The 22,847-nt window shown below is 38.6% G+C and overlaps 1 long non-coding RNA gene across 1 annotated transcript in view; it reads left to right on the forward strand.

The window, feature by feature from the left end:
• LOC140697734 (uncharacterized) overlaps positions 1-21,318 on the forward strand; it is a 52,800-nt gene extending 31,482 nt beyond the window's left edge. The window contains exons 2-3 of the long non-coding RNA XR_012075031.1: positions 7,340-7,470; positions 19,793-21,318. This is a non-coding gene — a long non-coding RNA (uncharacterized lncRNA). The remainder of the gene's footprint in view (positions 1-7,339; positions 7,471-19,792) is intronic.
• The last annotated feature ends 1,529 nt before the right edge of the window (positions 21,319-22,847 follow it).

Raw genomic sequence — 22,847 nt, forward strand, 5'->3', positions numbered from 1 at the left:
AAAGAAAAAAGCACATTTAAGATTATATGCCCGGGGCTGTAGGGAGAGTATGTGAGGAAACTGCAGATGGAGAGGAGAGCTGGAAAAACTCTTCAGAGGGGTTTCCAGGGAGGAATCTGGATTGACTGGGGCGAGAGTAGGGCTGCCAGGCACAAGCATCAGCCAGGTGCATCCGGGAAGAAAGACGCCCAACAGGGAGAGCCAGTGTCTGAAAAACCACACAAACAATCGTTCTCTTCTGTGATGCTGTGTTTAAGTTTCTCCGAGGAAGGGACTGTTTTAAGAGGCAAAGTATCTGAGACTAAGAGGAAAATGCCTTGACTCATGTGAGTTCCTCCGTAAGAAACACCATCTCAGAGGACTGCTAAAATATGAATAGAGAAGAAGCAACATTGGCCCTCTTTTCCTCTTCTTTCCTTATCTCTTTCCACGTTCGGGAAAATTAAAAAACCAAAGTTCTTTATCATAGTAGCAGCAATATTTATTTTATGTGTATGTATAAATATATATATATATATACACACACACAGACATATAAAACTTCACACAAAATTTTCTTTAAAAAGTCTCTTTATTTCAAATATACACAGAGAGAGCTGTGTAATGAGACCCCATATTCCTACTCAAAAGGGGAAAATACTTTATATATACTTTATAACTATACATTCTATGTCAGTATTTGTTTTCTGCTTCTTAAATTGAATTTCTGTTTACCATGACCAATGCTATATTTATTTCATGTATTTTCACAGTTCTTGAAATGTTTCTGACAAATGTACTTTCTCTTTGCCTCAGTCTCAGCTGAAAAATGACTGGATTCAACTCGAGATGATCTTTATGTGACTTTCAGCTTTAACATCATTGAATTCAGAGCTATCTTCAATCTTGTAATAACTGCTTGAATCCACCAGATGTCAATGCAACATAGCAACCTACTTTTTCGTCATTCAAGCCTCTTAGATCCTAGACTTAAAATCAGAACAGTAATAGCAATAGTAATTTTCATATATGTTATTTGTTTTTGTTAAACATTAAACGGAAAATAATCTTGTTAAAAAAAGACCATAAATAAACCTGTTTAACTTGAAAGGCTACAAGCTTAACTCTACTAGAGGTAATATTTTTTTCAGAGGTTTCCTCTTCTCATTGTTTAAGTTTACAAATTCAGTTCCTCTTCTAAAATCAGCACTTGCAGACTCTTTTCTATCAGATAAACAAGTGGTGTAAAACTTTGAAAATCAATTATTCGTTCACTAAATAACAGTCTAACATTTGGTCTGCCTAGGAGAAATCATGTCAACAGAACCAGAATTAATGGTCTTGCCAACAAAGTATCATGTCTAGAGTTATATATTATATGATACCAAAAATTATAGGATACTAAGGGCTACATTTAATTAATATTATCCTAAGGGCAGATTACTGGAGTTTATTGACTGAGAATAAATTTGCAAGCACTTAGAGAAAATTCTGAATGAGCAATATTCGGAGAGATTCTTAAACATATCCCTGCAAAAAGGGCACATATTAGTATGTCATTTTGTATTATTTCTTGATGAACTGTGTAAGAAAGAGTGCTCTAATAAAATGGTAAAATAAAAATAATTCTAGATGAATTGATTCATGAATGTAAATTTCAGGGTAGGATTTCTGCATACTTCAACAATGTAAAAATTATAGAATTCTTACTCTTCTGATTGCTTAGTCATCACACTTTTTGTAGCAAAAATGTTTCATGCACATTTTTATCATATTTTTCATCTTAAACAGTGTTGGTAAAAGGCATTGCTGTTTATTTAATAATATGCAAACATTTCTATATTGGTGTATTCTTTGGTGTAAAATATATTTTTTACCTTTCTGATAAAATATTGAAGGGATTTCCAGCCTTTTGGTCACTGGGTTTTTAGACACTGAGATCACTGTTAATTACTAGGGCTAAAAGTAAAAATTAAAAAAATGCCCTGCATTTGTCATCCTTCCAGTAAAAGAAAGCTAGGTGTTTATTTGCACAGAAACACAGAGTCAATTAGCTTGCATTCAGTTTGGAGATACTTCACACAATCGTAAATCTCTTAGATAAAACCCTAATGGTGCTACATTTCACACAAAGTAGTTTTAGCGATTATTATCAGCACTTAATAGGTAATTTTAAGTGATTTTCATTTTGGATAGTGTGTATATGTTAATATATATTCTATCTATAACATGTTACATACAATAATAGTAAAGTATATTGAGATACAGTGAAATAAAATTTATCTTAAAATATGAATAACTGAGCAAAGACACACTCCAAATAGGTAAAAAAACAGAGTTCTTATTTTAATTAAAATCTATTCCATGGGTGAGATCAAACATCAAATTACTCCAATTATATTTAAAGACATACCATGCATTTTATTTTATTTTTTTAACATTTTTTATTGATTTATAATCATTTTACAATGTTGTGTCAAATAATACCATGCATTTTAAATTCATATCATGGAATTTAAATTCACAGCCATGAATTTAAATGCATGTCACTATATTTAAGATTTATTTTCAAGAGGTCTAAATTACTACAAAAAGTTTTTATGGTTAATTAAATAAAAGGAAAACATAAATAAATTACTTTTAAATCAGCATGCTCTTAATCTAATCTATGGCTCAAGAATTTAAAAATAATTCTCAAAAATTTTATTTTTGTATATGCCATTTAAACTCACAAGATTTTGTTTGCTTGTTTCTTTGGCTTGTGTTTTTTGTTCATTGATTTATAAGCAGCTTTTATTTAAAGGTTATCAGAAATGTAGTGAACTTTATTTACCACTTAATTTATAGCAATGCATGATATTTAATACAGTAAATAAAAAACATCAGATGCAGAATAGTGCTTGAGAAACAGGTCAACCCTTCAGAACAGAGATCTGAGTTCTAGATTGGCTGAGAGACTTTGGACAAGTCACTTAATATGAGTCTCAGTATATATATATGTACTATATATAAACATGTATATGATGGTAGACAATTACTAGGGTAACATATATATACATACATATGATTTTAGACAATTACTAAAATAACTTCTATCTACAGTTCTACAAATTTTAGAAGACTTACTTACCTTTTGTCCTTGAAAAATATCATAACATTGAGCTAATATCATTTCTTCTTTTACTGAGAATGTTGAAATAAGTGTCCAATTAGGAGCATGCCTTTAGCTGAGGGTCTGCTTTTATTCTCAGGAGAAATTTGAAGGATTTGACCTTGGAAGGTTGCCAGTTTATTAACCTATTCTCTAAAGGACCCTGGAATTAACCATGGGTTGGAGGGATTTTTGGGTGCTTGAGAGTTACTGTTAAGGAAAGGTGGAGAGAGACGGGATGACAGTAACGGATTAGCCTCAGGACTAAATTGCCTGGTTAGTGACTATATGAACAAGGATTGACTGAAAAGACATTACAGAATCTTTGTGGGGAACATAAAACTGATTCCATATGGCAGGCTGACTGAGCCTGTTCATAGCAATCTAAAAAAGCCGAATACACAAAACTTAAATATCTATTTAGATTGAAAAATACGTGTACATTGCAACTTTGCAGCGTTCTGTAACTTTCTGGTTGGGCTCGTTTTAGTACTCAGAAGAGCTGGGATTTAGAGCTATTGATTTTTCTATCTGTAGTATCTATAGTCTTTCAAATCTAACAGCCTGTGAGCAGAATAGAAAATGTTTTCCCATAAAATCAGCCATGAGTTTTCAACTAATTAACCCTTAAGCTTCCCCACACCTCTAAAAGTCCATTGTGAATATGTGGGAATGTTGTTGACCGCTTCTCTGAAATACACAGTTCCCTCAGGGAAAACTCTGAATCTGAACTCTTGTAGAACATCTATACCATTTTTGTTTTAATGAAGAGGCATCAACTTTTGGAAATTATTATACTGTATAATTTCTTTCTCTCTTAAAAACAATTTTATTATATTAGTTTAGAGAATGCCTGACGAGTTTTAGCTACTTTCCCTGCTGTGATTTCCTTCTTAAGTACAAATCACGTCTCATGCAGTGTTGGTTTTGTAAGACTCATGGACGCCAGCCTTCCAGAACGTGTTTTAGAAAGTAGCTAAATGGGGTTCTTCTTGTATAGGCTTAAAATGCATGTTCAGGACACGCAAATAAATTGTGGTCCAATTAACTACTGGGGGAAAAAAAACAGCCCTAAATATCCTGTTAATGAACAGCATGCAGGCACTAAAAAGACATTCCGTCACGATGGAATTATAAAGATCCTGCCCTTAATTATGAGTTATAAAAGCCACTTTCAGGTAGAAATAAAGAGGGTAACAGTTGTTCAATTAGAGGTGAACATTCATCTAGGAGGGGAAAAAAGCCTTTCTATGATAAGACCCAGAAATCTTGTTTTTCTGCTAATGCGATTTCATACATTTTTGTTGCACGGTGGGCTGAGCAGCATTCCTGCTCTGTTGCCTCGGATGGGAATTGTTCAGCGCCGTGTCACACATAGCCGAGCCCTGAGTCCTCATGCTGAGCGGTGAACTGATCCCATGGCTGTAGTGACAGTTGCTGGAGAAAGCAGTGCACGCTGATTCATTCTCAGCCTCCTCTTCCCATCTCTGCCTACAGACTTGAATCCTTTTCAGGTTTATTCATGAGCTCACCGCTCGGGGAGAAAAAAAAAACTTTATTTGTATTGTAACATTACATTTAAAAGCTATAAATTACATGGAGCTATAAATACTGCCCCCTGATAAACATCACCCTCGTAAAATCTGTGTATGTTTGTGCAGGCACATGTGTGGAGATGTTCTTTGGATTTCTCTTCCTACTCACTGCATCTTACGACTTTATTTAGTCTTAAACATTCTGAAACCTAGCAGTTAAAACAGTGATCATTTTGCTTTACTTTCTTTAAATGGGTAGGGGAGAATTTGGACTTGTTTAAAAGGAGCTATGATTCTGTGTGAGGCATGGCCCCAGGTTCACTCCAAATAAAGTCTGTCATCATTCTACGATAAAAGTGTTGCAGTATAATATATCTGGAAGGTCAAAAAACAGAAGACCATTTTTGCTCTGTGTTGTACAGCAGAAGCATAGGCAACTGAACTGATAAATAATTTTTCCACCAGCCTTGCCACCTTGGAGTATTTGTGTAAGCACTTACTACCCCAGTAAGTCTTTTAATCATCAAAATTATAATTACTGTTGGTCAAATATGTTCAGAAATTGAGGAGTTTAGAATTTGAGAAAAGCCTAAAGTCTTTTCTCAGGTTGAATACAAGCGTAGTCATGACTCCCTAACTCTCCTCTCCCTGTAAGATGTGCACACAAACTTGAAGTTGCAGAGAACTCTTGTGCCCCTGCATCCAGTGGCCTGAGCATCGGAGGTGCTGTGCCTGAGTCAGGGGTTAGCTGTTAGACTGCCCTGTGTTGGAACCGCCTGAGTCGGTGGTATGGGTGGAAATGAACCAAGGTGAAGTTGATCCAAACTTCTTTCTTCCGAGGAAGTACATATCGTGCACTGGCTTGATTTCTTAATTTTAATTCATCATGGACCAGTATCTGAACTACTTCTGAAAGAGTATTGGCCAATCTTTCTGTTTAAAGATGACGGACACACGTCCTCTTTCTGGTGTTGTCCTTATCATCCAGAGAATCTCCCTCAAGTCCAACAGGAATCCTTTCTATTTCATTTTAAGCCCATTTCTTCCTGCCTGGTCTTAAGTGCAAATCAATGGCGAATTCAGATTACTCATATTTTGTCCCTCCCAAACCCCAGAGTTTGTAATCAAGTGCTCCTCGGTTTATGTGTGGAGGAGAGGGCGGTGTAAGTATGAACCTCAGTCTACAACAAGCACATAGGAAGCTTATCTGTAACTGAAACAAATTTTATTGAAAATGCCCATTCCTTGGGTGGCAGAAGGTAAACCCAGCCAGTTCAGGGCTTCCACAAGGTCCTTTAGTGTTGTCCACACCTTGCTTTTCTTCAGTGCACGAAGAAGACGTTCCCCACTCACACTGCATCCTGGAAGCAGGAAGTCGTTCTTGCCTTTCTGTACCCCCATTCCTCAGAAAATACTGAGGACCATGCCAAGCATGGCTCAGAAATGAACTAAATAGATAAAAATCCTGCCTTCATGGGTTTTTATCTACTGCATTATTACTAGAACAATCGAGGAGGCATTTCAGGAAGTGCAGGAAAATCCAACCATTGCTGACCAGTGGAGAGACGGCTGCGGGGCTGGGAGGGAGGGAGAAGGGAGAAGGAAGGACAGTGCCCTAGGAAGGTCTGCGGTGATCCTAAGTTGCCTGGCCACCTGGGGAGAGTGACCGTACTAAGCAAATGGGCCCACCCATCCCATGAGGCCAGGGGTTGGAATCAATCTCCTGCCATTGCCTCTCCTCTCCCATTCCCAACAAAACGTAAAATTAAAAATAAAAGGGGAGCAATCCCTGTCTCCCGAGAGCTTTCATAGGGGCTGAGTTTCAAGGTAGTCATAGCGAAAGCTACCTGAGAGTAAATATTGGAGGACTCGGGTTCTAGTGTAAATTAATTGCTAACTAACCATTTACTGGTGTGTAATATGAGAAGTTTAGTTACTTAGTCAGTAAGGTCTCTCTAAGTCTGCACTTACATCTGTGGTTCTGTAGTTCACCAGAAGCAGGAATAAAGGTCACCTCTGGCTTGTGTACACACATTCCTTGATCCAAACTCAAATCTTTACATAATGGCTACTGATAGAATAAACAATTGGGGCATGGGAAGTCCTGTTTATAATAGAATGCCTGATATTCCTATATAGAAGAGTATACATTGAAATGCCCTTATGAAAATTTTATTTCTAATACTGAAACTCTATGGTATGAAAGTCAAAATAATTTTTTAATCTAAAACCAATTCACCGGTTTGCCATTTTTTTTCTTTTCTGTAACATATCCATCTTCTCTGCCTTTTGAAACTGTCTTAGATTGTTTCTGAAAAATTAACTTACCGAAGAAGTTCCTAATACCCTCCGTTAGAATACATTCTTTCTTTTCTCTTCTCTCTTCTCTTTTGTCCCTCCATGGAATCACTTGGCACACTCTGGTGTTTGGGCTCTGTGTGTGTGTGCGTGTGTGTGCACTTGCGTGTATCTGCACACGTACAGTCCACAAACAGATTATGAGTTCTTTAAGGATAGGACTTTCATCTTACTCATCTTTCTGTCCAAGCAATTAACTCAGCCTCTTGCGTAAAGTCAGTGCCTGGTATGTGTTTGTTGGTTGCGCTTCTTTGTCCTCTGACACATTGTGCCAACTGTTCTGGCTCATTAATTTCTCAACTTCCTCAATTCCTAGGAAACTCAGCTCATGGAGATTAAAACCCACAGACTGCAGGAAGCAGATGAGGTAAAACACACAGACTGTCTGAGTCCTGGGAAGGACGTATTACAGATGGAATGATGGAATTGACATTGGCAAAACACCAGGTAACAAAATTGATTAATTCTCTCCAGTTAGGCGTAGACCTATTACCCATCGTTCAAGAAGGATTAAAGACTTGCAGGCTCCTCAGGTGATAGGGAGAGCCATTTGATCGGAGAGGCCCAGAAAAAGCTTTTCTGAAGGTATTTGCTGCTACCTGAAACGACCCAGTTTGCAGAATGGAGAAGAAGGGCCTCATTTGGGAGAGTCCCCATTTCTCCGTCTTGAGAGAGAGAAACACTCTCCTTCTGTTTCTGTTTTTGTTTATTTTTTGCTGTTGGGAGGAGGAGGGGTGGGCAATGGTAGGAAACTGATCTTATCACCAAGTGTCATAGGTGGTTTTCTTTGCTTAGTAAAGAAGGAAGCCCTGCCAAGCAGAGACTTCAGGCCACCAAGTCAGAAGGTGCTCTTAGTATTGGATTCACTATTTATCTTTCAGTGTAATCAAATTTCTCATTTAAAGAAAAACTTGGTATTGGCTTGAGTATTTGGCGACGTCGTGGAGGAGGTAGGATTTGAAGTGGGTCTTGGAAAAAGTAAAGGCTTACAGCAGGGAGAGGGTCCCAAGAAACAGCTGACCTGCGAGCATCATAGTCATATTGTGAAAAATCTTTTCGACTCTACTGTGATCATTGGTTCTTGGGAAGCCTGTGCATTCAAAAATGTTTTGTAAAATATCGATTTCAAGGTGGTAGTTGAGTAAAAGGGGGTTAGAAAATAGTGAGTTTCAGAAACTCACTAAAAAGCTATTTTTCCTGCAGAAAACCCAATTATAAGGGTTTTTACATGTGTATTTTCCTATAATAAGTGAAAATAATAAAGTTGTTAATCAAAACTTGCAAAATAATCAAACATTACAGAGACTAATAGGAATAGCACCTTAAGATCATGAATTTCTAGATTACTATTATTTATAATCCATTTTTTTTGTAAAATCCAAAATGGAAATAACCTTGATTTTTTAAAAAAAGCACAAAATTGAGGATGTGGCCAAGAGGGCCAGAATAAGAAGACCTGAAGTCCCCTCCCCCCATGAGCACACCAAAATTACAACTAGTTATGGAGTAACTGCCTGTGAGAACAACCTGAAGACCAGCAGAAAAGATTTTCCACAACTAAAGATATTAAGAAGGATCCACAGTGAGACAGGTAGCAGGGGCAGAGACGTGACATAGTCAAACCCACAGCCCTGGGTGGGGACCCACACCCAGGAAGATAATCACATATTGCAGGGCTTCTCCCCAAGGAGCTGGTTGTCTGAGCCCCACCTTGGGCTCCCCAGCCCAGGGATCCTGCACTGGAAAGATGAGCCCAGAATGCCTGGCTTTGAATGCCAGTGGGGCTTGCACACAGGAGAGGCAGAGGGCTGTGGGAAACTGAGACTCTGTCCTTCTAAGGACACATAAAAAAACTCACATCCTCTGAGACCCAGGGAAGAGCAGTAATTTGAAAGAAGCCTGGATCCACTTTATAATCTTGGAGAACATCCCAGAGAGGCAGGAGGCAACCAGGACTCCTGCTGCAGCCATTTCTGGAAGCTCATTCTACCACGAGGTCGCTGGAGCTGGCAAGCATCATTTTGGAGTCCTCTCTCCAGTCTATTAGCAATGGGGGTTTACCCTCCCACCAGTAGACCAGCATCAGTCCCAGGACCCCCAGAGGTGAATTGCCAGCCATTCAGGGACCTTGTTCTGCCCACCACCAGCTGGCACCAGCCCTGGGGACCCAGGAGGCTCCCACTCCGCCCATCAGTGGGCTGGCACTACTGCGCAATGCAGAACCTGGAAGCTGGCCAGCATGCCCACAGCAGTGGGCCCGCCACAACAGAAGAGCCCGTGTAGGAGACACCCCTAGGGCTTATAGCTCTGATGACTAGAGGAATGTGTGTTGCTGGACCCGATAGGATGTCTTCTACATAATGCCACTTGTCCAAGATCAAGAAACATAACTGACCTACCTAATACATAGGAATAAACACAGAGAATTAGGCAAAATTAAGAAACAGAAGAACATTTTCCAAAGGAAGAAACAAGACAAAACCCACAGAAGAAGAACTAAGTGGAGGTACGCAATCTACCCGACAGAGTTCAAGGTAATGATCATAAAGACGCCCAGTGAACTCGGAGAAGAAGGGGTGCACACGGTGAGAAGTTTAACAAAGAGTCAGAAGACATAAAGAAGAACCAAACAGAGATGAAGAATACAATCATTGAAATGAAAAATACATTAGAAGAAATTAACAGCAGATTAGATGATACAGAGGAATCAATTAGTGAGCTGAAAGACAGAATAGTGGAAATCACCCAAGCTGAATGGAAAAAAGAAAAAGAGAATTTTAAAATATAAGGATAGTTTAAGGGACCTCTGCGACAACATCAAGCATATTAACATTCACATTATAGGGGTCTCAGACGGAGAATAGAGAGAGAAAGGTGCAGAGAACTTTTTTGAAGGAATAATAGCTGAAAATTTCCTTAGCTTGGGAAAGGAAACAGACAACCAGGTCCAGGAAGCACACGGAGTCCCAAACAGGATGAACTGGAAAAACTCCACACCAAGACACACTGTAATTAAAACAAGCACAAGGGAACTCCCGTAAGACCATCAGCTGACTTTTCAGCAGAAACTCTGCAGGCCACAAAGGAGTGGCAGAATATATTCGAAGTGATGAAAGGGAAAAACCGACAACTAAGAACACTCTATCTGGCAAGGCTCTCATCCAGATTTGAAGGAGGAGAGATCAAGGGTTTTACAGACAAGCAAAAGCTAAAAGAGCTCAACACCACTAAAACAGGTTTGTAAGAAATATTAAAGGGACTTCTCTAAGCAGAAAAGGAAAGATTGCAACTAGAAGTACAAAAATTGTGAAAAGAAAAGGTTTTGTGAGTGAAGACAAATGTGGGGTGCTAAAAGCTAGTAGGAAGGTTAAAAGATAAATTAGTAAAACCATCTATAGCCACAATAAGTAGTTAATGGAAACACAAAACAAAAAAATGTAAACTATGATGTCAAAACATTAAACGTTGGCAGAGGGGGAGTAAAAATGCAGGGTTGTCAGAATATGTTTGAACTTGAGATCAGCAACTTAAAACAATCACACGTATATAGGTTACTTTATATGAACTTCTTGGTGACCACGAAGTTACATTAGGTAACTAGTGTTCAGCAGTACAGAGTAGCCAGGCTAGAATGACTGTGGCCCTGCGTCACCGATCCCTCACACTAGTGCTCTTCCACGCCAGGGTGGCACACCTGGACTGTCTGACAGCAGCAATCCCTCTCGTCACTTCTCTTCCCTCTTTATCCTTCAGTGCTCAGCCCAAGCCAGTTTCCCCTGGGGACATCTTTCTCTGTCCCACATGAGTCACCTGTACTTCTGTGGGGAGCACTGGGAGATTCTGCGGTGCTATTATTTGGATTAAACTCTTCTCACCTAGTCTGGTGGCCATTAAGCACCACACAGTTGCACTGTCAGGAGACAGTAGAGAGATGGGGGTGCTGAGACCAAAAGTTCCAGGATCAGGCACTCCTAGGCTCACATCTTCACTATAATCTTTAATGGCTATTTGAAATGTTACTAAATGCCTCTGAATATCATTTCTACCTCTGAAAACAGAAGTAAAAGAAATCTCTCTTTTAAAGTGTTATGAAGATCAAGTCAGGTACACATACATCCCTGACACACACTCAAGTGCTGGGCTCCCTTTGCCCCTGTCTGTCCTTAACGGAGCTAAAGGCACCTACATATCTGGCTCTAAGAAGCACAAGCATATTGGACCAGCCTGAACATTTTCAAAGTTGTAATTTTTAAAAATTTAACTTATGCTCCCTCTGAGTTCATCTTTTATCCTGAACAATAATTTCTCTAAGCAGTTGAAACTGGATAGATATCGAATGAGCCCCATATCTCTAATCTTTAAGGAGCGTGCCGATACCTTCATGCCATGATGGTAAACCCTATGGAAAATTAAGACCTTGCTCTAAATAGGAGTATAGAACGTACTGATGAAGGATGCGGGCTCTGAATTCAAGCTTCCTGGATTTAATTCTCTCTCCAAATTCTAGCTTTATGAACTTGAATTTTGTCATCTGAAAAATGAATATAGTAATGGTGCCCGTTCACAGGGGGCTGTGGTGAGGAGTAAATGAATTCAGCCTTATTATTTGTTTAGTACAGGACCTTCAGCACAGGGAGCACTTTATAAATGTTAGGCTTTGTTAGTTTCACTGAGGATTTTGGAGGAGGGGAATAAACAGCCAGCTTCTGACATTATCTAATGCAGAGTCCAAAAGAAAAACTGCACTCGTGAAGAGAAGTCTTGTTTTTTAAGGTGTATTCAGTGTGCATATTTTACCATTTCTCATGAAAGTAAATTAGTTTGTCTAGACAGATTTTAATGGGTCTCATTCAAGGCTTCAGAAGTGCAGATGTGATTGGACCAGACATCAAGGGCTTAATGAAATCGTATCTTATTTAAGAATTGAATTTAATCAAGACTCTTGCCCATGAACTTCTAATCCCGATGTAATCAACCAAACTCATCAGAAATAGGTAAGCTTTTAAAGTCCAATTTATGAAAAATAGCTCTTTAGGTTTTTTTTTTCCCTTGCTTTCTGAGAAACAGTCCTAAGAAGCCCCAAGAAAAGTTTTTCTTCATTAAAAGTGTTTCTTTTGTCACAGAAAGGAAATGTTGAGTTATTCCTGTTGATCGCAGCTCTCGAAGGAAGGAATCCAGTAGCTTTTCCTGAGATACAGGGCCTGCCCAGCAGGAAGAGTAAAACTGATAAGCCTGCAGTTCAGCCTCCTTTGTCAGCGGTCAGCCTCTGGCCTTGGGAACTGACTGGCGGCAGTTTGCAAATGGATGTGCTTGACGGAGGAAGCCTGCCGCTCTCTTTGTCCTTGAACCGCGGGAGGCCTGCTAGGGAAGCCGGAGTGTGTCATCTCCGACTACCCTAGTTTCCAAGCAGGACCATGATGGGTAGCTTTTCAGACAATATCCAAAGTGAGCATTCAGCGTTTAATCTCTTCTTCTTCTAGGTACAAATAATAACTATTTCTATAGGCTTGCCTACAGAACTACTGCTCCGACAGTGGAAATACAGATGTTTGACCAGGTTTGAAGCCTGCATTTCTGCAGGGTATGAATAAGAGTTTTTAATCCTTTTTTGTCACCTCCCACCTCCCCTACTCTTACAATCCAATATTTATTCCTCTCGACTGGCTTTCTCAAATAAATAAAGTGATCAAATCAAAACGATTATTTTTACTCAATTCTAAATGACTAGAAATTATAGACTTTTTTCTGCCAAGTTCTTTTATATGTGTGTTTCCCTCTGTCTAAGAGTGTAGGAAGTATACCTACGGAAAAAGAGACAAAATTATCTCCCATTAATGGATTCAGTTTCATGCTGTAGGATACATCTTTCATGACATAGATGATCCCCAAAAGAGTCATTTTGGGGGCTTCTTCTAATTTTACTTTGTTTTTAACTCAGTTGTGAGTGATACTCTTTTCTTTTCCAACCCTCACTGAGTTAGACATTATAAGGGTTTATCAATCCCTGACTATTTTCCAACTCTGGCCATGTAGAAATGAGGTACTTTCCCACCTTCTTGAGTTTAGGTGTGGCCATATAATTTACTTAGGAAAATAAAATGTGAACTGAAGTAAATGTGTGTTGAAAGTGTTGGGAGGAAAATTTTTCCTCCATCACATTAAGTGCAAGCACTGGGGGCCTGCAAATTAACTGGCAATAGCCCAATTAACAAGGCAAAAGGAAAGGTTTATTTGCACCTGCACACATGCACAGGGAGTACTCAGTAATAAGTAACTTGCTGAATAGCCAGGAGTCAAGATTTATACACCAACTTAAAAAGAAAATAGAGGGAGAGGGGGTTAGGGCTTCAGAGAAAGTATGGAAGGTTCTGTTGGGCTTCCAAACGCTATTAAGCAGCCGAATTTACACTCTGCAGTGCTAAGTATTCTTCCAAACAGGAAACTCCCTTGGAGAGAGGTCAATGGCAGCTGTACTTTGGGGAGTATCTGCCTTAGTTTAGATAATGTTTCTTTCTGTGGCTACTGATTGATAAGATGTTTTCAGTTAAAAGTAATTTTAATCCCTTCAAAAGCATTTAATTGCCAGGACAAGAATCTCCATGCCCTCTTCACCTGCAATAGAGAACGTGGGAACACCTACTGATATGTAGGTGCACAGTCAAGCCATCACTTGGCACAGAAACTGCGGAGCATCTCTGGGTTGGAGCAGAAGCGATATGGATGAAAGTAATCCTGGGTTAGTTTAGGTCACTGAGGTGTATTGTTGGCAACTTATCTGAACATACCTACCAATGAAGTGTTAGTTCTTAAAGTTTATATTTGGTAAATTTAATCCTGCAATTCAATTTGACACTTCTCAGATTTTAAGAAAAAGTTCTGAGTGGCCATGTGACTAGTACTCTTTTTGATTACCATCTTCCTCAGGTTAAAATATTCAAACATTTAAAGGAGTGTTATCATGCAAATAAAGTGACTCCTCTTCTTTAGGAATTATGAGACGTACTGTTACATTTGTAAGCTGGTTCTCAAATTATGTATTTAAAAATGTATTATTTGTTGATATGTGGGTATAATAAATCCTTATGCTACAGGTAACCTTTGTTCACCATTTCATAAATTGGAAATAAGCCCACCCTGCCTGAAATAGGGCTTGTTATTTTCGCCACCAGAGGTCTGATCCTTTGTTTTGAAGCCTCTGCTTCTCTGGGCCTTCTGTTCACTTGCGAATGAGCTCAGTGACTGCATTATTCATTCATTCCCTCATTTATTCAATCCACAAACAGTTCTTTGACTTCTCACTGTGTGCCAGGCATCCTATTAGGGTATTGGCTATTTGTAAATAGTAAGACTTTCGGTCATTCAAAATGTAGGCAGGGAAACTGAGATGGGGACTGGTAATAATTATACAGGGTAGTGATCCCCCAGTGTTCATAGCAGCACCATTTACAATAGCCAAGACATGGAAGCAAACTTAAATGTCCATTGACAGATGACTGGATAAAGAAGTTGCGATATATACATGTGAGATATATATATATATTATATATATATATATATATATATATATATATATATATATGTGTGTGTGTGTGTGTGTGTGTTGTGCCATATGGAATACTACTCAGTCATAAAAAAGAATGAAATAATGCCATTGCAGCAACATGGATGGACCTAGAGATTATCATACTAAGTGAAGTAAGTCACAGAAAGACAAATATTATATGATATCATTTATATGTGGATGGACATTATATTATATGATATCATTTATATGTGGAATCTAAAAATAATGACACAAATGAACTCATTTACAAAACAGAAACAGACTCACAGATATAGAAAACAAACTTACGGTTATCAAAGAGGAAAGGCAGGGAGGGATAAATTAGAAGTTTGGGATTAGCAGATACAAACTACTATATACAAAATAGATAAACAACAAGGTTTATATAGCACAGGGAACTATATTCAATAACTTATAATAATCTATAATGAAAAAATATGAAAAAAATATGTACAGCTAAATACCATATAACAGAAACACAACATTGTAAATCAGCTATACTTCCATAAAAACAAAATACAGAGTGGTGGTAAGCTCAGTGACAGCAGATTGCACTTGGAATTGTGGAAGAGCAAAAATTAACAGCTATCCTCACAAAGGAGACGTCCTAGAGGACATGACACCTACCTGGAAAAAAGAGAAACCATTGGTGAAGAGAGCAGGGTAGGCAGGGTGGGCAGAGGAAATTCTTGAGCCATTATGGATGGACCCACATTAGTGTGGGCACAAGATCTTGGGAAGGGGTTAGCACAAGAGGAAGGGCAGGAGGAATGATGAGAGCAGAAGTAAGAGAATGATGAGATAAATTTTGCTAAGTCCATGATTTGCCAAAGATCCAAAAAGGATTAAACAGAAAGGTCAATAGTTTGCACGCATTCCGGCTGGTAGTGGGGGCACTAGAAGGCAAGGGGAAAAAGAGGAGGTACAAAGCCCCAGGGATAGCTTCGCTCTTCAAAATGATTAGAGCAGTTTGCTTTCACTTTTCGTGGGCTGGCTGGTGTCTGGGGTGAATAGCATTGGTAGCCTTTCCAGGCTTCTGTAGTTTAGAGGATCACAGTAAGAAATTAATTATTGGGCAGAACCTAGCGTTCCTGCAAACTGATGCTGGTCCTTAATACAGTAGATTGCCCTGGCTTGGCCAATGTGCTGGAAGGTAGCTCTCTAAGGATCTCTCACGTTTCCTGTGACTCCTGAGCAGGGCACTGACAGCTTGTTCTTGGTCTAGACTATCTTTTCAGCTTGTTGAGCAAATAGCTTTAAAAGATGACATCAGTGTCTCTCTCCAAAGCAGAGGGCAGATTTGTTTGCTGTCCGCTATTTCCCTCTCTCTGGGGCCGAGATTGGGCAAGTGTGCTTATAGCCCATCAAAAACATTGGATTTCCTAAGCTGAGGATTCTTTAGCTGTGATGCAAACCCACCTCGTGCACTGCGTATACCCTGGCCACCTTCATCACATCAGTGAGACTTCGGGGAATGGTGTGAACACAAGAATCCATGCTGCCTGCTGTGCTGGGAGTGATAGAGTCCTTTGTCTCTAACCCGGGGGGTCTCATGTTTTTCGCCATCATTTGGGGAACTGGGGCACCCTAAATGGTTGGCTGGCACGTAGGATAAAAATCTCAGACCCTGTGCGGTTCTTGACAGGCAGGATATTGCAACAGGGCCGCAAACTGCCGCAGGCTCGTTATAAGGGTGCCTTTGACCGATATGCCTGGTGTTAGGCATTGTCTGGGTGGAGTGGACTTACCGGCTTCCCCACTGCCAAATACACACTGATGATAAACCTGATGAGCTTCTATCACTCAAATCACTCAGAAAAATTATTGTCTGTGAAAATGATTACACAGGGGGAATATAATTTTATTTCTAGTATATAAATTTCAAAAAACATTGGGACATAAACTAAAAATCTAATTACATTCGATGTCCAAATTCCTTTTGAACTGAATTTTTTTATCCACTTCCATTCAAAGTTAAGATGATCAGATAAATAAGGTAATCATTAAGATATATGTAAATTTGGCATTTTGTTTTTAATACCCTAAGGTGAAAGGATAGATTGAATTGAGATCGGGCTAGAGATCTTTTAAGAGCAGATTTCCCTGCAACATTAGTCTATGTAAGTTGACCAAAGAGAATATGCAACACTGAACCTTATGAGCCTTGGCATGAACTGCTGTGGTTTTCCCTGGGAGAAATTCCAGTCTTAACAAGAGAGAATTCTGGCTCTATCATTTACTAGCTGTGTGCCCTTAATAAAGTTATTTAACCTTTCTATGCCTCAGTTTTCTCATCTGTAAGATGGGGATGATAGTGCTTACCTCAGAGGATCTTTGTAAGAATTAACTTGAGTATTTACACATACACGTGCTTAGAATAGTGCTGGCACATGTATGCTCTGCATTTGGTATTATTATACATTTATATTAATGGTGCATAAATTAAGACTGTTATTTCTTATCATAATACTAAGAATAGCATCTGAAATAACCATTATTTGTTTTTTCCCGTCTCACTAAAAATTGTTGCTTACCAATAATGCTTGCTTGTAAATAATTACCAGTTTGGAATCTTTGACGTTACTGTAATTATTCCATGCCATAAATGTTGGGCCAAATATATAAAACAGGAGTCAGTTTTCCTTTACAGAGCTGTGGGTTTTTTAACCCTAACATTCTATCATTCAACACATTTCTACTGAGTAACTTTTGAAAAATTACACGCAGGACATGTTTTTAATTCAAAAAGATGGTTCCTGACTGAATCCAAGTCTAGCAGAAATTCCCTATAAAACTTTGTTAGCCATAAAGGTTTAAAAAAATGTTGGATTGATAGCGTAAATAATTATTTCCTGATTCATTATTATGGGTTTTTCGTCTGGTTCTCCTTGTATTTTAAGACTACTTATTGCTCTCTAGCTGGTAAATTAAGAGTCAGCATGTTCTTATTTATTTTTAAGACTTGAGGAACCTTGTGATCAGAAACCTTGTTTTCTTCATTTTGCAACCTAACTTCCTCTTTGGGTCTTGTATGGCATGGTTTATTTTCTAACACTGACTTCCTTCCTTTCTGCATTATAAAGTGTTTGACTTTACAGGACTCTCTACCCAATAAAGGTTGTTAACTGATGGATAACCTATGATCTCAGTTATTTTGGATCAAATTTAGAACCACCTGCATTGCTAAGCCTCTACAACAGATCTAGCATGAAAATGCTAATGATTCCTTAACATATATATAAATATATATATAATGTGCCAAATATTTTGTAAGCAAAATGTTATTTAATGATGTTAAATTGTACATAAAACACCCAGTTATTAGGATTCATATTGCTGTAAAAGCAGCTCTACTGTTAAACCCGAGAACTGTGACTATTATGTATTGTGTTTTATGTTGGCTAGGTCCAAAGTCATACATAGATAATGCTACCCTAATATTTCCCCCAAGGCAAAGTGTAGCAACTGGACCAAACTGCGAAGTTTAATTCTGTTGGCATATGGAGCAAGGATTAAGGCATTAAATATTTGGAATTTACATTTGTAGAAAAATAAGTCCACAGGAAATTACATTTCTCAACCATTTTTTATGTCAAAAATAATTTTAACTATTTTTCTTATAAGAGGAGGAGTTTATCTATGGTTTAAAAAGAATATATTCTCTCTTTCAATCAACGTCATGATATATACATGTGATACATAGTATACAAAATGGCATAATATATAGACATCTTTCCCTTGAATCTTACACCTCCTCTTACAACCCAGACTGCGAGGTTATCCTCTAATGTCCTGTGGTCCTGGTGGGGTCTCTTTTACTACTTCCAAACTTTCAGGTGCTTTGAAAATCATCTGGTTTCATTTTTTGCTTTTGAGATAATGAAAGGAAGTCTCAGAAGAGATAAAATTAACCCAATCTAAGTCATTGAAGACTAGGCAAGAATAGTGTAAAATCACACTACTAGGAAACATCTTCCTTCATAATTAATTTGAAAATTCCATGTCTAATCTGGAACGAAATATATCCTGTAAAGGAAAATTCCTTGAATACCATGGATAATGCATTCTAATACCTAACAACCTCTCCAGTCAGAAGTGTCATTCTTGAGTGTGATAACCTCTTTTCATGCATATTAAGCTTATTTCCACTTGTTAGCTGCTTAATAGAGATGGATGATAGTCACTTTAATAATTATAATCACACACATGTGTATTAAAATACTTCTCAGTTTTAACTTACTCTCCACTATTTTCTTTGCATCCCCTAAAGAACCCGGCACCTTTAATTTTTGAACAGAGGTCTTTGCTTCCCTTCTCTAGTTGCTGAGCCAGAAATGTAGCTATCATGATTCATTCCTTTACTTTTTTCATTTCCCACTGCAATTTTTTTTTTGGTTTCACTTCCTAAATGGCCCTCAACTCTTGATCCTCAATGTCACTGCTGTAATTTATGCCACAGTCGTTCCTTACCTGGATTATCATAATTTTTACCTGATTGGTTAGTCAACAATTATTGAGACAACGAGCAACCCTCAAATCTTAGTAGCTTAACAAAACATTCATCTCATGTGCTCATTGCTTGAGGACTACAGGTCAACCTTGGGCTCTGTTGTGCTCAGCTGAGTTCGGCTGAACATGGCTGGGCTTTATGGATCTCCGCACTCTGGGACCGAGGCTGAAGGAGCAGCTTTACCTGGGGTTTACCAGTCTCATGGCTGAGGGCAGAAATTCAAGGGGAACAGAGCCATATTACACACACTTAAAGATTCTGCTTGGAGGTGGCATATATTGTGTCCAGTAAGATTCTGTCAGCCAAAGTGAGACTCTTGGCCAAGCTCAAAGTCATTGGGGAAGGGACGTGTACTATGCTGGTCAGTGGACGTGGCAAGGGTAGGGAGGGAATAAACAAGCATGAACAAATAATGGCATCCACCACACTCGGGAGTTCTGTTCCTCTCCAATTCAGTTTTGCACAATTTACCTCACAAACAGGCTCACTACAGCCGCTCAGTAGTCTCAGGATTATTAAGAGTTGGGGTGGGGGAAGAATTAGTGACCTCCTCAGAAACACGAGTCTAGAAAGAGAAATAGAATTTCCTATTAGAGGAGAGGAAAGGCCAAGCATATTCGGCCCGGAGAGCACCAGAGAACAGCACGCTGGGAGTCCCTCAGAATGACAAGTTCCCTGTTTCTCTAATATCACAGGACATCGGAATGTCTCAACTGCATGCAGTGGTTTGCTTCATGGTCGCCTCCAGCTGTCACCATACAACTGCGAACTTCCTGATGGCCGGCATCGTCTCTCTTTCATCTTCAATTCCCAGCTCCTGGCCCAGTGCCTGGAACAGAGGAGGCGCTCAAAATGCTTCCGGGGCATGTGCTCATGCTCAACAGGGACTGATGTAGATACTTGGGTCTCCTTGATCATTCTGCAGGTCTGAGACTGATGGACTTGAATTGGCAGATAGACTTGATCTGGCAAATGGACTGTCGCTTTCTAATCCCCATTCCATGCATGTTCTGGAGACATTCCTTCTGTTAGCCCTTCTCTCAATGTCCTTACTTTGTCTTCACTAATTTCCTCTCCTTACTTGTCTTTACTGGCTGCTTTTTAATCAGTGCTTCTCCAACTCATCAAGACAATGAAAATGTTAGCCTGCTTTCCTGATTTGGCGGCATCTGTAAACCTAAAGGGACTCATTATTCAATTATTCATATGAACCTTTTTTTTGGAAGTATAGTTGATTTACAATGTTGTGTTAGTTTCTGGTGTACAGCAAAGTTATTCAGTTGCACATATATATATATATACACATATTCTTTTTCATCATAAGTTATTATAATGTATTGACTATAGCTCTCTGTGTTATACTGTAGGACCTTGTTGTTTACCTGTTTTTGTTTTTTGTTTGCTCTCCTTTCCTTTTTTTAAAATTTCAAGTATAGTCAATTTACAATGTTGTCTTAGTTTCTGGCGTACAGCATAGTGATTCAGTTATACATGTGTGAATATACATTCCTTCCCATATTCTTTTTCACTAGAGGCCATTACAAGATATTGAATACAGTTCCCTGTGTGAACATAGATACTGAATATACAGTAGGACTTTATCTGTTTTATAGATGGTAGCTAGTATCTGCAAATCCCAAACTCCTAATTTATCCCTCCAACCCACCTCCCCTTTTGATAAACATGCTTGTTTTCTATGTCTGTGACTCTGTTTCTGTTTTGCAAATAAATTCATTCATCTCTTCTTTTTTCTAGATCCCACATACAAGTGATAGCATCTGATATTTGTCTTTCTCTGTATGCATACTTAATACCACATCCAAGGCGGACTTTTTATTTGCACAATAGATGTACATTGAATTCAGCTTTAGAAGTGAATCCCCACTTTCTCCATTTCCTACAAGGAAAAGTCTGAGTCCCTTACTAAGATTTTCATTCTAGCTTCTTCACACCCATTGCCCTTCAGGTCTGTGGCCCCTTCTCCCTGCACCTCCCTCCCCTGACCAGAGCCTCATCCAATTACGGCTTTCTGCTGTTCTCCAAACACTTTCTGCTTTCCATGACCCTGGACTTGGCTTTCCTTGATCCCTTTGCCAGGAAGCTGCCCTCCTTTGCCCCTTTTAGGAAAATCCTCCTCACATTTCAAGGCTCTGCTCTATGAGGAGGTCACTAATTCTGCCGCTCTTTATAAGTGCCAGATGAATGAATGAATGAATGAAAGAATAAACAGCTTACTCTACAGTTCCGATTTATTTGATATCAATGTACAACGTCTCTCCTCTATAAGAGTTGGAAATTTAAGTTGTTTTGATTTGATATTTCTGATTAACTAATTCTATTTGTCCTTTTTTATATTTTAACTTGGAATCAGTAATTCTTTAGTCTCCTTTTCCAATATCATAATAAGGATTTAATAATACATTCCTTTGTAGATAGTCTTTATTTTTCCAATATGTGGGCTGTTGGTTTGATCAATTTGCAAGCCCAGTGCTGGCTGAGGCTTTAGTCTTTATTTTTGTGCATGTTTAAGTTTCTGCCTTCTGAAAACTCAGAATCTAAAATGGACATCATTCTCTCTGACAAATCTTGATATGATAGGTATGCCTGCTATAGTGTGAACTTCGTGAAAATACAGAATGTGTTTTTCTTTTAAAGAACAAGTGGGTTATTATTATGGAAATAAAAGAAAAAATGGAATTGTATCTTTCAAGAAGATGAAGTGAAAGGAAGAAATTACTATCCAACTTACAGTTTATCAGAGAGGTTTAATGACCCAACAGAAAAGAGAGTGTATTGGGAAGTCTCAGTTTTAGCAGGGATGTCTTACGCCTGGCCTCTGGAACCAAGTGCTTTGGTCTGAATCCCAGTTCCAGCAACTTAGCTTGAGCAAGTCACTGAAGCACCCTGTGCTTCAGTTTCCTCATCTATAAGATCGGGGGTAATAACAGTTATGCATATCACGGGGTTGTTATGAGGGTGAAATGAATTAATATACATAAAACACTGAGAACAGTGCTGGGCAAGTGCTTTAAAATGTTTAAAATGTCTGCTTTGGAATGTCTTCCACTTTTTTTAAGCTGGAGAGAAAAAATTCCTTGCTCTCACATTTCTGGATTTCAACTGGAAAATCAGTAAACAGTATGAGGCTTTGAATTTCTAAATAGGTGCAGCTAGCCATCATAAATTCCATCCCAGTCGCCTCCCTCCCCCCACAACCATTGGAGGATGCTGCCCTCTGGTGGTCACTCAGAACTGCTGTATCGCTCAGTCAGACACACGCCAGAATTTTCTTTTGTCTCCCTCCACTTTCCTGTAACTCAAAGGTTAATTTATCAGAAGTTAAAGTATTTCCCTCTAGGCATTACTTGAAACATAACTGCTAAATCATAGAAACATGTATATTTCAAAACTGGACTGATAATTAATATAATTTGTATTTGAATAGTTAGAAACAGAAGATAATGTTTGCAATTGTAAAATGTAATTGCCTAGGTCTTTTTATTGACTTGTATGAAAATCAGATAAATAACAGCCAAGTACTTAAGCTATTCTTTGATATCTAAATATTCTTTTAGGAAAAAAGTATGAACGTTAGTATAGGTATTATATTTCGTATTAAACTTAAATTTTTATATTAAAATTTTATTATTCTGGAAAAATGCTTTCCAGATTTGGGGAGCCAAAACCATAGTTATTAAAATGGGAACTTGTGCATGCATATAAAGTCTATTAGTATCGTAAGTTTTATGT

Source organism: Vicugna pacos, chromosome 8, assembly GCF_048564905.1.
Source record: "Vicugna pacos chromosome 8, VicPac4, whole genome shotgun sequence".
In the NCBI taxonomy this organism is placed as follows: Eukaryota; Metazoa; Chordata; class Mammalia; order Artiodactyla; family Camelidae; genus Vicugna; species Vicugna pacos.